Below are 14,319 nucleotides of genomic sequence, written 5' to 3'. Positions count from 1 at the left end.
CCATATTGGAGTCTGAGGCCAAAGGAAAAATCAATAGAGGACTATTTGAGTTGGTGTCTGTTTAGATGGAACCTAAAACGTGTTACCAACCTTTAAATTGTAAGTCAGAATATTGGGTCAGAACTGTACTGCTCTAATAACAACATAAACGTGTTTTTCTCTACAGTTTCTGCTTAAGACAGCTCTTGAGGCAGCCTGGGGCATCTATCTGCGTTGGAGGGGATTAGGATTGTTAAACAGGAATGCAAAGAAAAAGAAAGCTATAGCTTTCAGCTGTAAGTAACTTGGAAAATAGAATTTTAAATATGCAGCTAGACTTAAAAGTTAGGCCTTGTCAACAGGATAGGAATTTCTAAGTTCCCTTATCTCTCCCCTTTTAACTTATCAAGAGAGAAGCTGACTCTGTATAAAGTCTCAGAGTGTCTTCCACAGTGAAGACAAGTATCCTTCCACATTTGGCCAAGGCCATGGGAAAAGAGGATGCCCTAGGTAATGAGGATATTATATATAGGAAATGAAAAGCCCAATACTTGCTGCTTCTCGTACAAAGGGAGAAACACAAGAGGAAGAAGATGATCTCTTCTGGAAATGGCACGTTTGAGAGTTGAAGGAAATGAAGACCAGAGGGGATTTTTCCAAATGCAATTTTAAGGCATGGGAAAACACTGCCTCACAGGGTTCCCTGACTCCAGCTTCAGATACAGCCCCATTAAAGTCAAACAAGAACAAGATTAGGCAGAGTGAGAGCCAGGGTTAATTTTTTTCTGAGTCTAAGTAAGGTATGGATAGAACTTGAAAGTTCTTCCATGCCCCCAAGAGGAGATGGAAAAGAAACTGAGATGAGAGTCAAAGGGCTTTCTGGAATTGACCATGGCAAAGGACAAGGTCACCACATGGCAGAGACCATGTGGTAAAGTGCCTAAACCATGACCAGGGGAGGGTGTGCCAATGTGAACCATGGCGAGGCCAAATAAGTATGCTTGTAGGTGCACAGGTTATACAGTGGATGGTCACATGTGGGAGATTTCCAGGTCCTAAGTATTTCCTAGACTCTCAGGTACACAAGCTACCCTTTTATCAGTTTGTGTGATATAGTCTCTTCTCTTGGCCTACCAGGTAGACAAATGACAATTCTACAGAGATCAGATGAGCCAGAAGACACGATGAGATGGACACTGTCAGTGCTGTGCCCAGACCCTCTTGGATCCCTTTACAGGTTCTGTGTGCACCAACATCACCCCCCGCCCCCCAACACACACGCACGTGCTTTTGCTTCCAATGCCTATACCTGAGACTCTTCTTTGGAGGTACACAATTAGGCTGCTAAAGCAGCTTTATGCACCTGTCCCCTAGAGCTAGAAGTGTCACGGGAGTAGACCTTAGGCAATGATTGATGAGGGAGAGGGTTATGTGAAGGGAATAGGAAAGTCCAATCTTTCACTTCAGGTCCTTAAAATGGAACTGCTGTGAGAAGTAATTTAAGACTACAGAGTTCCCCTGCAGGATCAGGTTGAAGTTACCATCCACCTGCTTTTGCCTGAAATTGCACCCTTATTTGGTGGGCTCCTCCTTCTCCTCTTTTACTGGTTTCTCCTGTTTATTATAGTTGCTCTCATGCTTTTTGAGTTTCCTGAGATAAATGCTTAATTAACTTATTTTTGTCCTTTTCAGTATAACATTTAAGTCTATGAATTTTCCTCTTAGTGCAGTTTTGATGTAACGTTGTGAATTTCGATATAATGTTAATGTAATAGTCACGTATTTCTAAATATTTTGTAATGGCTGGCTTGATTTTCCTCTTTGGTCTGAAAGATAAAATGGAAGACTGTCTTATCATGTGTTTAAATTTCTACTTGGTTAAATATAAATAAATGTCCACATAAAAACCTGTACATGAATGTTCATAGCAGCATTATGCATAATAGCCAGAAACCAGAAACCAGAAACAACCCAAATGTTCATCAACTGATGAATGGATAAATGAAATGTATTATATGTATATAATAAAATATCATTTAGCAATGAAAAAGAATGACCTACTAATACATGCTGTAATATGGATGAACCTTGAAACCAATTCCCATAAGTGAAAGATATCTGTCACAAATGACTGCATGTTGTATGATGATCAAATGGGGCAAATCCATAGAGACATAAAGTAGATGAGTGGTTGCCAGGACTGGGGGAAGGAGAGAATGGGGAGTGACTGCTAATAGGTATAGGGTTTCTTTTGGGGGTGATGAAAATGTTATGAGATTAAATAATGATAACGGTTAAACAATACTGAATACTAAAGACCACTGAATTGTGCATGTTAAAAGTAAATTTTATGTTTTTTTGAATTATATGCCAACAAAGTTACTATTTTAAAGATACTGTTGTAGCACAAAATGTTAAAAAAAATTGGATGCTCCTATATCCATATACTATATCCATATATCCTATATCCATAAGTTGCTTGTTTCTATATCCATATCCAGAAAAAAATATATAGATAAAATTTTTTAAATATAGCATCCATACATGAAAGTACACAAAGAGGTGTACATCTTGATAAATTTTCTAATGATGAACACAGTGAATGACTACCTAGATTATATAAAGGACTTCTCTATCACCAGTACCTTAGAGGCCTCCTGATTACTCCCTCCAGAGACTACTTGGGAGAATCCTCATCTCAAAGTCTGCTTCTGAGAAGCCCAACATAAGACAGTGTGGACTCAAGGATCCTTTGTTTTTGCCCTGATCCAAACATCCAGAAGCCATTCTTGGGAGAAGAGAGGAAGAAAAAGAAAATACAAGAGTCTAAGCTTTTACCAGAAGAACTATAATTAGAAGTTATACTCTGTGGGGGTGCCTGAGTGGCTCAATCGGTTGAGTGTCCAACTCTTGGTTTCAGCTGGGGTCATGGTCTCTCATTTCGTGGGTTCAAGCCCTGCATTGGGCTCCATGCTGACAGTGCAGAGCCTGCTTGGGATTTCTCTCTCTTCCCCTCCCCCACTCACTCTCTCTGTCTCTCTCGAAATGAATAAACTTTAAAAAAAAAGAAGTCGGGGCGCCTGGGTGGCGCAGTCGGTTAAGCGTCCGACTTCAGCCAGGTCACGATCTCGCGGTCCGTGAGTTCGAGCCCCGCGTCGGGCTCTGGGCTGATGGCTCGGAGCCTGGAGCCTGTTTCCGATTCTGTGTCTCCCTCTCTCTCTGCCCCTCCCCCGTTCATGCTCTGTCCCAAAAATAAATAAACGTTGAAAAAAAAAATTAAAAAAAAAAAAGTTATACTTTGTGTGTGTGTGTGTGTGTTGTGACACGATTTTTTTTCTTCAAATTTTTATTTAAATTCTAGTTAATTAACATGAAGGGCAATATTGGTTTCAGGAGTAGGATTTAGTTTTCATCACTTACATACAACACCCAGTACTCATCATAACAAGTGCCCTCCTACTACCCATAATCCATCTAGCCCATCTTCCACTCACCTCCCTCTGTCAACCCTCAGTTTGCTCTCTATAGTTAGTGGTCTCTTGTGGTTTCTTTCCCTTTCCCCTTTCCCCCCCCCATATGTTCATCTATTTTGTTTCTTAAATTCCACACATGAGTGAAATCATATGCTATTTGTCTTTCTCTGACTGACTTATTCTGCTTAGTAAAATGTACTCTAGCTCCATCCACATCACTGCAAATGGTAAGATTTCATTCTTTTGATGGCTGAGCAATATTCCATTATATAGATAGATCTAGATATACAGATATACCACATTAAGGTTTTTTTTTTCATGTTTATTTGTTAATTTTGAGAGAGAGAGAGAGAATGCACGAGTGTGTGCACATGAGTGTGTGAGCAGGGGAGGGGAAGAGAGAGAGGGAAAGGGAGAATCCCAACACATGTCTCAGTCCCATGAACCATAAGATCATGACCTGAGCCAAAACCAAGAGTCGGACACTTAACCAACTGAGCCCAGGTGCTCCAAGATTTTTTATTAATCTCTACACCCAATGTGGGGCTCAAACTCATAACCCCAAGATCAAGATCTGCATGCTCCACTGACTGAGCCATCCAGGAACCCCTGGAAGTCATGGGAAGGAAATGACTGAAATAGTAGTGAGTGGACATCATCACAGCTATTCAAGGATCAGGGGACCATGAGGAATGTCAAAGCAGATATAGCGACATAAAGCAACCACCAGTTCCCTGCACATTTGACACCAGGAAAGTTCATCAGGTAACCCTATCAGAGAGATACTGTATGTAAAACACAGAGCTCAGTGACTGACACATAGCTGTGCACCCACTGACGGTAGTTATAAGCATTGTCTTGTACTGTGACCTTAGAGAAGTAATTTAACTTCCCTTGGCCTTTAAGTCCTCAACTATAAATAAAAGGAAAAGATGCTGAATTATATGTGGTTTTCACATCAATGGTAATCTAATTGTAGCTGGTTCAAAGAACTTCCACTTTCACATCAGAAAAGGCAAATATTCATCCATATAAATGACCAGCACAGCATAGATTCCAGCTGTAGAGAGGCCATGATGGAGACACCTGCAACAGGCTTCCAGAGGGCAGAGAAAGGCGTCAAGTTCCCCTGTGGCCTTCGGCTGCCTGGGACTCTCAGGGTGCTCTTTGAGGAGGCAAATCAGTCCCTTGGTGGAAGAATATGCTCAGCTGTCTCTTTGACAATAAGCTACCCCCTATCTTGTGAAAAAGACGTGGACTTGGTCAGTTAGAAGCCAATAGTTAAAGAGGGCTACTTTAAAAATACAACAATCTAAAATGCTGTAGTGAAATAAGCTGGGTGAAAAGGAGACTAGTGGTAATGAATCTCATGTTGGTGAGATTGCTCCTACAGTTGAGTATTCAGTCCTGACACTGTCAAATTTTATAGGGTGGTAAAACCCACCTCAACAGAAGAATGAATTCAAAGTTCCTTTGAGTAATATTGAAGATCAATCATGATCTGGTTCTTTATACTCCTCCAAAGTCATTTCCCACCAATTCTGTGTGTTGTTGGATCATAGAATATTACTCTGCTCTTCTCCCAAAACATGCCCTGTGTTTTTGCACCTGCTTTCCCTATTTGGGACTTTTTATGTATTTTATATTCAAGAATTCCTATTTTGCTTGAAGGGATCAGACTAGCGTAATAGCCAAATGGGTTGGATCATATTTTTTAAAAATACAGCTATAAAAGACAGTTTGAGGGATAATTGGAGAATTTGAATATGGCCTGGATATTAGATCATAGTAGGAAGTATTGCTAATGGTATAATGGTTATGTAGTAGAATGCCTCTACTTTTAAAAGATGCACATGAATTATTTAAGATGGAATGCTTGATGTCTATAACTTACTTCCAAATGGATCAGAAATATGTAAAGAGAAGATAAAGCCAGTATAGCAACATGTTAACAATTGTTTTATCTACATGGTAGGTATTCAGATGTTCCTTGAGTTGTTTTTTTCAAACCTCCTTTGTGTTTAAAATTTTTCATAATGAAATTTTGGGGACAGAGGAAACTAAAGTAAGGTCTTGGTATTATCCTAACCCAAATGTAAGTAACATGTGGATTTTTTTTTAAGTAATTACCTTAGATGTTGTCTCCTCAGCGATGCCATCTTCAACTTCTGCATTGTGGGCTCACATCCTACCCCAGCACAAGTACCAGGATAAGGCATTCTTGTTGACACATATGCAGTAGGATAATTTGTCAACTTATTGTTTGTATTTGGTTCCCACTGGTTTTCCCCTCTCTCACTTCTCAGACACAAGCAGGACTCAAGAGACTTTGGCCCAAAGTGCCAAACTTGGGAAACAGCTTGTTAAACTGTAGAGTCCTACTTTAAGTGTGTTCAGTCAAGTTACTTGTATAAAAAATTACTTCTATTAGAGTTCAGAATCCCAGCACTGGAAACTAATCATGGATAGCTTTATGAAAAAGTGGTTAAAAAGAAGCATCTTGAGAAGCAAAAACCCAATTTGGATTTGGGAGAAGGTATTCCTGGTAGGATATAAATATGGCTTGAATAAATATGGGGAAGACAGAATGGCCAAAGTCTGTACAGCAATGGACAGAATTCATTCATTCATTTAGCAACAGTTTATTGGTACTTGCTGTGTACAAAGCAATGTGCTAAGGACCTAGGGTAAAACGGTAAGCAAAACAGACAATGTCTAAAGTCCTAGATTAGATGTCGGCAAGTCTCAGAGCTGTGGACAAAATAAAGTCCACCACCTATTTTTGTAAATAAAGTTTTATTGAAACACAGTCACTTATATTTGCTTCCATTTTGTCTGTGGCTCTTGCACTACAATAGAAGGGTTGGGTAGTTGTAACAGAGACTTATGGTCCACAAAGTCCAAATTATTTATTATTTGGCTCTTTACAGGAAAAACAATGTGTTGACTCTTGCCTTAGAACATACAGTATTGTGGAGAGACAGATATTAGTTAAATAACTACAAATAAATTAAAAGTTAACTTTGATAAGGGCCATGGGAATACGTAATAAAGGAACTTAACCCAATCAGAACAATGAGAAGATACCCTAAGGAAAATAAAAATTGAGGTCAAAGCTAAAGGTTGAGTAGGAGCTGACCAGATGAAGCAGAAACAGAAAAACATCATATGCAAAGGCCCTATGGGAATATGGTAAATTTGAAGGAATAAACAAACCTCACTGTGGTTACAGTTCAAAGCACAAGGGGAACATGGTACAGGTTGAGACTGGAGAAGAAGGCAAAGGTCAGACTACAAAAGACCTTGCAGGCCAGGTTTGGAGGTTGTCTTTAAGCTTAAAGAGATCTATTGATCTCTTCAAGCAGGTGAGTGATATGATCCATTACATTCTAAAAACATTGCTCAAGCTTCGTATGGAAGAGATAGGAGTGGTGTCATGTTACTCTTTGCCTAAATCCCTGCTTTGTTATCCTGCTTTGCCACTCAGAACCACAAAGACAGGGGACCATGATTTTACCAAACTACCCAAGAATTGTATGTTGTCTCTGAATCTTAGCCTCACAGCTCTTTTCATCTGATGTGTCCCTAGCTGCAGCCTGGGACAGTTTTGCTTTAACCCAAGTGGGTATTTCCGGGCTCAAGTGGCCACAGGAAAGATACCGTGTGTTATATCCTAATGGCCTATTGGACCAACACAATTGCCTTACACCATACCAACCCAGAATTTAGCACTTGAGCTTCCCCTGCCTGCCTTACCAATTTCCTGCAATTGGCCCACTGCCACTGGGTGTTTGGAGTTTCCAGGCTCTCAAGTCTCTGTGTAGCTCATGCAAATGTTTACTCAGAGCTCCTGGCTCACCTGCTTTTACAATTCAATGACTTTCAGCAGACATCAATACTACCAATTATCAAACCCCTGCATCCTCTGCAACACTTGTGACCACAGTGAATTGCTCTGGCATCTATCCACTTATGCAATCCATGGAAGTCATCCATGACACCTCTCTCTATCTCACATCCAATCCATCACCAAGTTCCATCCATTGTAGGCATAGCTCTTGAATTTGCCCACTTCCCATCTCCATAGATTAACTGACAACTTTATATCTTGTTTATGTTTCACATCCATTGGGGGTCAGCTGTGCTCTGCTGCATAGCTCTTGAATTTGCCCACTTCCCATCTCCATAGATTAACTGACAACTTTATATCTTGTTCATGTTTCACATCCATTGGGGGTCAGCTGTGCTCTGCTGCATGCTGTCTTCACTCTGTGACCCACACTGAGGGAGCAGCCTCTATCCAGAAAATTGCTGGTGGTGTGGCAGACAACAGAGAACACGTGAAGCTCTTGCTGTTCACAAATGCCCACATCAAACATCAGTGCTATTGGGGAAGTCTTGTGTTTGCAGTCTTTTGACCCCCAGTGAACAACACAAGGCTCCCACTTGGCCTGTAACACTTCCTTACCAAGAGATAAAGAACCCACAAAACCTATGTTGGGTTTATCGCCTTGAATGGGAATATCTTCCCTTGTTTCAGGCTCAATACTGTTCCTTTGTTCCACTTAAAGTGTGTACTTCAAGTGGCACCAACTTCACCACAATCTCTGTCCTCCATGGGGAGGGCAGTAGGGGTCCTTCCACTCCAGCACAAGAGGGCTGTGCCTTGGTGAATTTCCCTGCTTGGCCTCAGGAGAAAGTCACTGGCCATGGGGGGACAAGTAGCCACTATTCAAAATGATCTTGCTTTTCTCTTCTCTATGTAAGTAGAGCATCATTCCATCTAGCGCTTGATGTTGTTATGTTTTCATTGGCAGTTCTGAGACCAAGATGCAGTAGGCAGAAGTCTTTAGAGTCCTCTTTGGGGACTGATAACCGATGTATGGTGTTCTACTCCCCTGGGATTGGTAACTGGTGCAAGCTACCAAGCTCGACAGCTACCCTCCTTCCACCATTTTATTGGTCAAAGCAAGTCACAAAGCCATGCCTGAGTTCAACAATACAGGGATATATACTCTTCTCTCAGGAAGAAGACATATAGATAAGAGTTGTGGCCTGAGCTTTGGAGACAACATACAAGTCCCTCAGAAGTCTAGTAAAATCATGGTCCCCATTTTGGGGTCTGAGTGGCAAAACAGTTTTAACAAAGTAGGGATTCCGGCAATGAGGAACATGACAAGGGACAGTCATTGGAATGAATTAAAGAGAAAAGAGAACTAAGTCAGGAAAAGAGCCCCAATATGATCTACAATCATGATAGAAATGTGAGAATAGGAGCAACTAAAAAGGAAGAATCAACAGAACTGATGGGTAACCCAATACAACTGGTGAGGGAGAGAAAGTGTTAGCAACAACAAATACACTGAGCTCTCTAGGAAAGTGCATTGTGATAACTTGTTGACTTTGTTGGCTCAGCAGAGCTGGAACTACATTTCCCAACATTCTCTTTTCTCTAAAATTCCAGGCTAGCATTTGCCACGAGAGACCTTTTGCATGAAATTTGAAAGAAGTGAAGCAGCAGCTATACATTTTTACCCACTGGAGGTCAGTGCAAGGTGCCGGAGCTCATGGCAGCTCATGCACACTGTCACTGATCTACACAGGGTAGCACCAACTGGAAGCTCCTCCAGCTCCCACCAAATGTCTTCCTTCAGCTTCTCTGAGTGCTCTCTCTCAGAACAGCACACCTCTGTCTGAGGCAAAAGGCACCAGCTTCCCCCACAGGACACCCATAGTGCCAAGGTTGGAGTTAGAGGTGGAAATAGATTTGCATCCATCCTCATAGATTTCAGATTGTCTTTGCTCTTGTCCACTTCCACCTGTCCTTCCTGATGGTCTGGTTGACCCATAACAACCTCAGGTCCAACACCCTCGACTGCCCTACCAGCTCCCACAGGGGTAAGTGTAACCGCCTTAGTAAGTCACGCACAGCAGCTCTGTTTTTCCCATTGATCCTGACAGAACATGCACCTTAAGGCTTTTTATGTGATGACAATGCTCAGCCTTAAAGTGTGGGGTTTTCTCTGTCTTTTTAAAGAATGCTCTTCATGGGGTGCCTGGGGAAACTCTTGATTTTGGCTCAGGTCATGATCTCACGGTTTGTGAGTTTCAGCTCCACATTGGGCTCTGCATTGACACTGTGGAGCCTGTTTGGGAATTTCTGTCTCCCTCTCTCTCTGCCCCTCCCCTACTCACTCTCTTTCTCTCTCCCCCTCTCAAAATAAATAAATAAACATTTAAAAAAAGAATGCTCTTCATTACAAAAGAAAGAACTAAGAGTCTAAGTGAACTCACCTGTGGAAAGTCACAGCGATGATTGGGAAGTGCGTGCCCACTTACTCTGCATCTGTTAATGTAGTCCTTATATAATGACATATATATGCTATCTACTCAACCTTTCTCCTATGACTCATGAAGACAAAAACAGTTGCAGGAGACCTTGACCAAGGCTTCACCGAAAGTCTCGCCAAAAGCAAAGAAAATGTAATCAACTCCTTCTTCTCACTCAGGTTTGTCTCTCACTGCAGACATAATTCCCAAGACTTCCCTCTGCAACCCACCCCCACCTTCCCAGCATGAGTTCCTTGCCGCCAACTGGACACAGAAGATGGCCAGGTTCAATGCTGACTTGCACTTCCCTTTCAGGAAGCGCTTACTGTCCTTCACCCTCCCTGGATATTCAACGTCCTGTTCACCGTCCAGACCCCTACTATCAATACCAGTGATAATTTATGTGTCTCCCAAACAGTTACAGGTGTGACATGCATAGTTCACCCACCATTCACCAACTTAGTGTGCACTACCATCCTACCACCCTTTCTTCAGGACCCTGAAGCCTCCATCTGCCAAGTCAGAGGAATCCAGTTTGTTCCAGAAGCTGTTCTTCCCTAACATGTGCAGAGAGACTCACGTATATTCCGGATCCTGGGTTTTGTTTTGTTTTGTTTACTGTGTGTTAATGGGGCAGAAAGTCAAACACCTTACTAAGATGTCTCACAAAGTAACTTGGATTAATGGGTGGAGAGCTAAAATCGTCCAGGCAGTTCAGCAAGGTGGTATTCTGGGATCTCTACCTTGGGCACACAGTGACATGAATTGGGGGAGGTCATCCAGGCATGAATATATTCTACCAGGGCCATGGGAACTAACCAGCTCCAGGCTCCAGGACTGGTGCTTTAAAGGGGAAGTCCACCAGCTGAATCCTAGTATACAAAAAGCCACACGTGGGCTGATGCTGTATTCAGGGCATCCAAATTGGTAGGTTAAGAATAGTAGTTAACCGATGTTATTAAGATTCACTCTAAGCCCTGTCCATTGGTGAGCATGGACTTCCCAATACATCACCAAGCTTGGTTAGGTTCAGTTCAGGAGTAGGGTTGACTTCAGTCTGCAGATTGAAGGCCTTTAGTACCTGCTGCTAAGCAGAAATAGGACAGGTGAGATACAAGGCTGCAGATAATGATTTTTCTGTGATGGGTAATGGTTGGATTATTCTCCTCCAAAGAGGTTAAACATTCCAGTGGCAGACATTAGAGACAAAGCAGGTCCTCAGACAAGAAAGTGGAAGTGTGAAGGTGAATCTAGCTCCAGCTCTTAAAAAGGGAGGGTTTCTAGGCCTGGGCTTCTTCCTAGTATATGTTAGAATGACTATTGACACCTTGAGAAAGACAGTAGTCTGCAAGGTCTGAAGAGCAGGCCATGTTTCAGACACCAGATATGTGGCTTCATAGTACTCTTACTATTTATTACTATTTGATTCCCTTTGTTACCTTTTATCTGGCACAATGGTTCTCACCCTGGCTGCATGTTAGAATTTCCTGGCAAGCTTTCAAAACTACCTCCCCTCTAAGGTGCTCTTGAATGAATTTAATTAGAATCTCTGAGGGTGGGGCCCAAGCATGATATATTTGGTACCTATCCCTACCTAATGTTTGTGTGTGTTCGTGTGTGTGCGTGTACAAATGCACATACATGTGTAAATATAAAATTGATGTATATATATATATGATTTCTGAATATGTATTGTGTTGTATATATATAATCACTGTGTGCATATATATATATATAACCTATATATATATGATCAGCATATATAAGATATATATTTAATGAATATATTCACAAATATGATTATATATGTGTGTGTGCATATATATATACACACACACATGCATATGTATATGTGTTTAACACTACGGGTGATTCTAATGTGCAGCCAAAATCAAGAACTGCTTTTGTAACCTTTCTTGGATGTACTCCGATCCTGCCTCAACTTTGCTACTGAGACAATGTGAGGCACATATGCAAAAACAGGATGATGATGACAGTGCTTTTACTGAGAAAAATGTTAAATAAGTTAGAGTGGCTAAACATTTGGGGTATAAGATCTAGTTTTGCCACCCCATATGAACATTGATAATTTCTACATGTATCAATGGTTTTCTAAAAGATAGACATAAGGTTTCTTGGAGCAACTCTCTAAAAATGACTTGATTTGTTTCAATAATTCTATGATAATATATTTTTAAAATTTATTTCCACCACGGGTTGTCAGTATTTTAAAGAAAAGGTATCTAACGTCTGGTTTCCTTACAAGGTAACACATGATATTTAGGGGATGGTAAGAATCTCCTCAAAGAATCTCAGCTAAACAACATGTATAGCTGTATAAGACCAGTCCTTTTCCTTTGCACTTACCATCCTAAATAATAGCTTATTTTTAAATTCTTCATTCATAAGCTGAAATTCTCACTTTAAAGATTCACACTGGTTATAGTTCATGCAATATATGACTATAACATAAGGTGAGTGGTTTTTGCTTAAAAGTATCTCCTGATGATAGCTGCTAAAGAAATAGTTTGGAGAGTTTTCTTATTTGCCTTTGAAGATAGTCAGTGAATATAATATATATTCAAGAACCCATTTCAAAAGTTGTGTTTTGGGAAACATGGTGGGCAACATGGACCAGCAACAAACCAGCAGCACTGTAGAAGAGCCCCTGGATCTCATCAGGCTCAGTCTGGATGAGCGAATTTATGTGAAAATGAGAAACAACAGGGGCTCCTGGGTGGCTCAGTCGGTTAAGCATCTGACTTTGGCTTGGGTCATTATCTCACAGTTAGTGAGTTTGAGCCCCTTGCCAGGCTTTCTGCTGACAGCTCAGAGCCTGGAGCCTGCTTTGGACTCTGTGTCTCCCTCTTGTCCCTTCCCTGCTCGCACTCTCTGTCTCTTAAAACTAAATAAACATTTAAAAAAATTTTTTAAAGAAAAAACAGAGAGCTCCGAGGCAGATTACATACTTACGATCAGCATTTAAATATACTGACATGTGGAAGAAACTGTGACTACTATAGAAATTTATGAGGAAACATATAAAGAGGTATATGAATCAATAAAACAGAATATACTGATGCTCTTTTTCCAGGGAGATGGCGTTGTACTGGTTGTAGCCCCTCCACTAAGAGTTGGGTGAAACAAAGAATTTATTATCTATGGAATGTAGGAGACTTTGTATGCTTGCCTCTTTAAATGCAGAAGATATTCAAAAGAGAAACTTGCGTAAATTTTATTAAGAAATGACCAAGGATTCTTCCACCCCTGTAATGAGTTGATTTTCAGATAGCTCAAAAATTCTTAAGCTAAAGACCATTTTTATTTATTTATTTTGAACTCTTTCAATAAATGTGATCATTAAGATGCAAAACTCTTGTCAGGAATTGATTTGCTTTGTTGTTTTCTCGGACAATTTCTGATTATTTTTTTAATGAATGTGTTTTCTTTCTCTTTTTTTAATGTTTATTTATTTTTGAGACAAGAGAGAGGCAGAGAGACAGGGAGACAGAGGATCCAAAGCGGGCTCTGTGCTGACAGCAGAGAGCCTGACATGGGGCTCAAACTCATAAACCATGAGATCATGACCTGAGTCAAAGTCAGATGCTTAACCAACATCTGGTTGAGCACCTGAGCAACCCAGGTGCCCCTGATTTTTTTTTCTTTAAATTAAATTCTACATTTCCTTTTTGGATTTTTTTTAATGGAAAAAAAAGTTGTGTTTTGTAGATGGAATCCATAAATCATTTTGATATATTTTTTAAGTTATATACTTTGGGGATATTTATATGTTATAGTAATGATTCTCAAAAACATTTTTTCCAGCTTTATTGAAATATAAGTGGTATATAACATTATATGAGTTTAACGTACATGTAAAGATTTGATACATGTATATACATTTGACCATTGAACAACACACATTTGAACATGTTTGAACTATGTGAGTACCTTTATATGTGGATTTTTTTATGATATGGTACAGTACTGGTAAATTTATTTCTCTTCCTTATGATTTTCTTAATAACATTTTCTTTTCTCTAGCTTACTTTATCATAGGAATTCAGTATATAACATATAAACTATGTGTTAATCAACTGCTTATGTTATTGGTAAGGCTTCTGGTCAGTGGGAGGTTATTAGTATGGTAGTTTTGGGGGAATCAAAAGTTATACACAGATTTTCAACTGCAGAGGAGGTCAGTGCCCCAACTCCTGTGTTGTTCTAGGTTCAGATGTATTATGAAATAATTACCACAATAAAGTTAGTTAACACCTCATCACCTCACATAGTTATCATTTGTTGTTTGTGTCATGAGAACATTTAGGATTTACCTTAACAACTTTTAAGTATACAATACAGTTAACTGTAACTATTCATTGTTAACTACAGTCATCATGCTGGTACATTAGATCTCCAGAACTTATTTACCTTCTAATTGGAACTTTGTACCCTGTGACCAATATCTCCTCTTTCCCTCCACCCCCCAACCCCTGGCAACCACCATTCTGCTCTCTGTTTCTATGAATTCAGCTTT

General features: G+C 40.3%; 1 pseudogene; it reads left to right on the top strand.

Annotated features, from left to right (window-relative positions):
* Positions 1-12,399: 12,399 nt before the first annotated feature.
* Positions 12,400-12,924, top strand: LOC122492417 (annotated as a pseudogene).
* The last annotated feature ends 1,395 nt before the right edge of the window (positions 12,925-14,319 follow it).

The sequence above is a fragment of the Prionailurus bengalensis genome, chromosome C2, assembly GCF_016509475.1.
Source record: "Prionailurus bengalensis isolate Pbe53 chromosome C2, Fcat_Pben_1.1_paternal_pri, whole genome shotgun sequence".
In the NCBI taxonomy this organism is placed as follows: Eukaryota; Metazoa; Chordata; class Mammalia; order Carnivora; family Felidae; genus Prionailurus; species Prionailurus bengalensis.
Note: the sequence above shows the minus strand (reverse complement) of the source record. Positions and strands in the feature narration are given on the sequence as shown.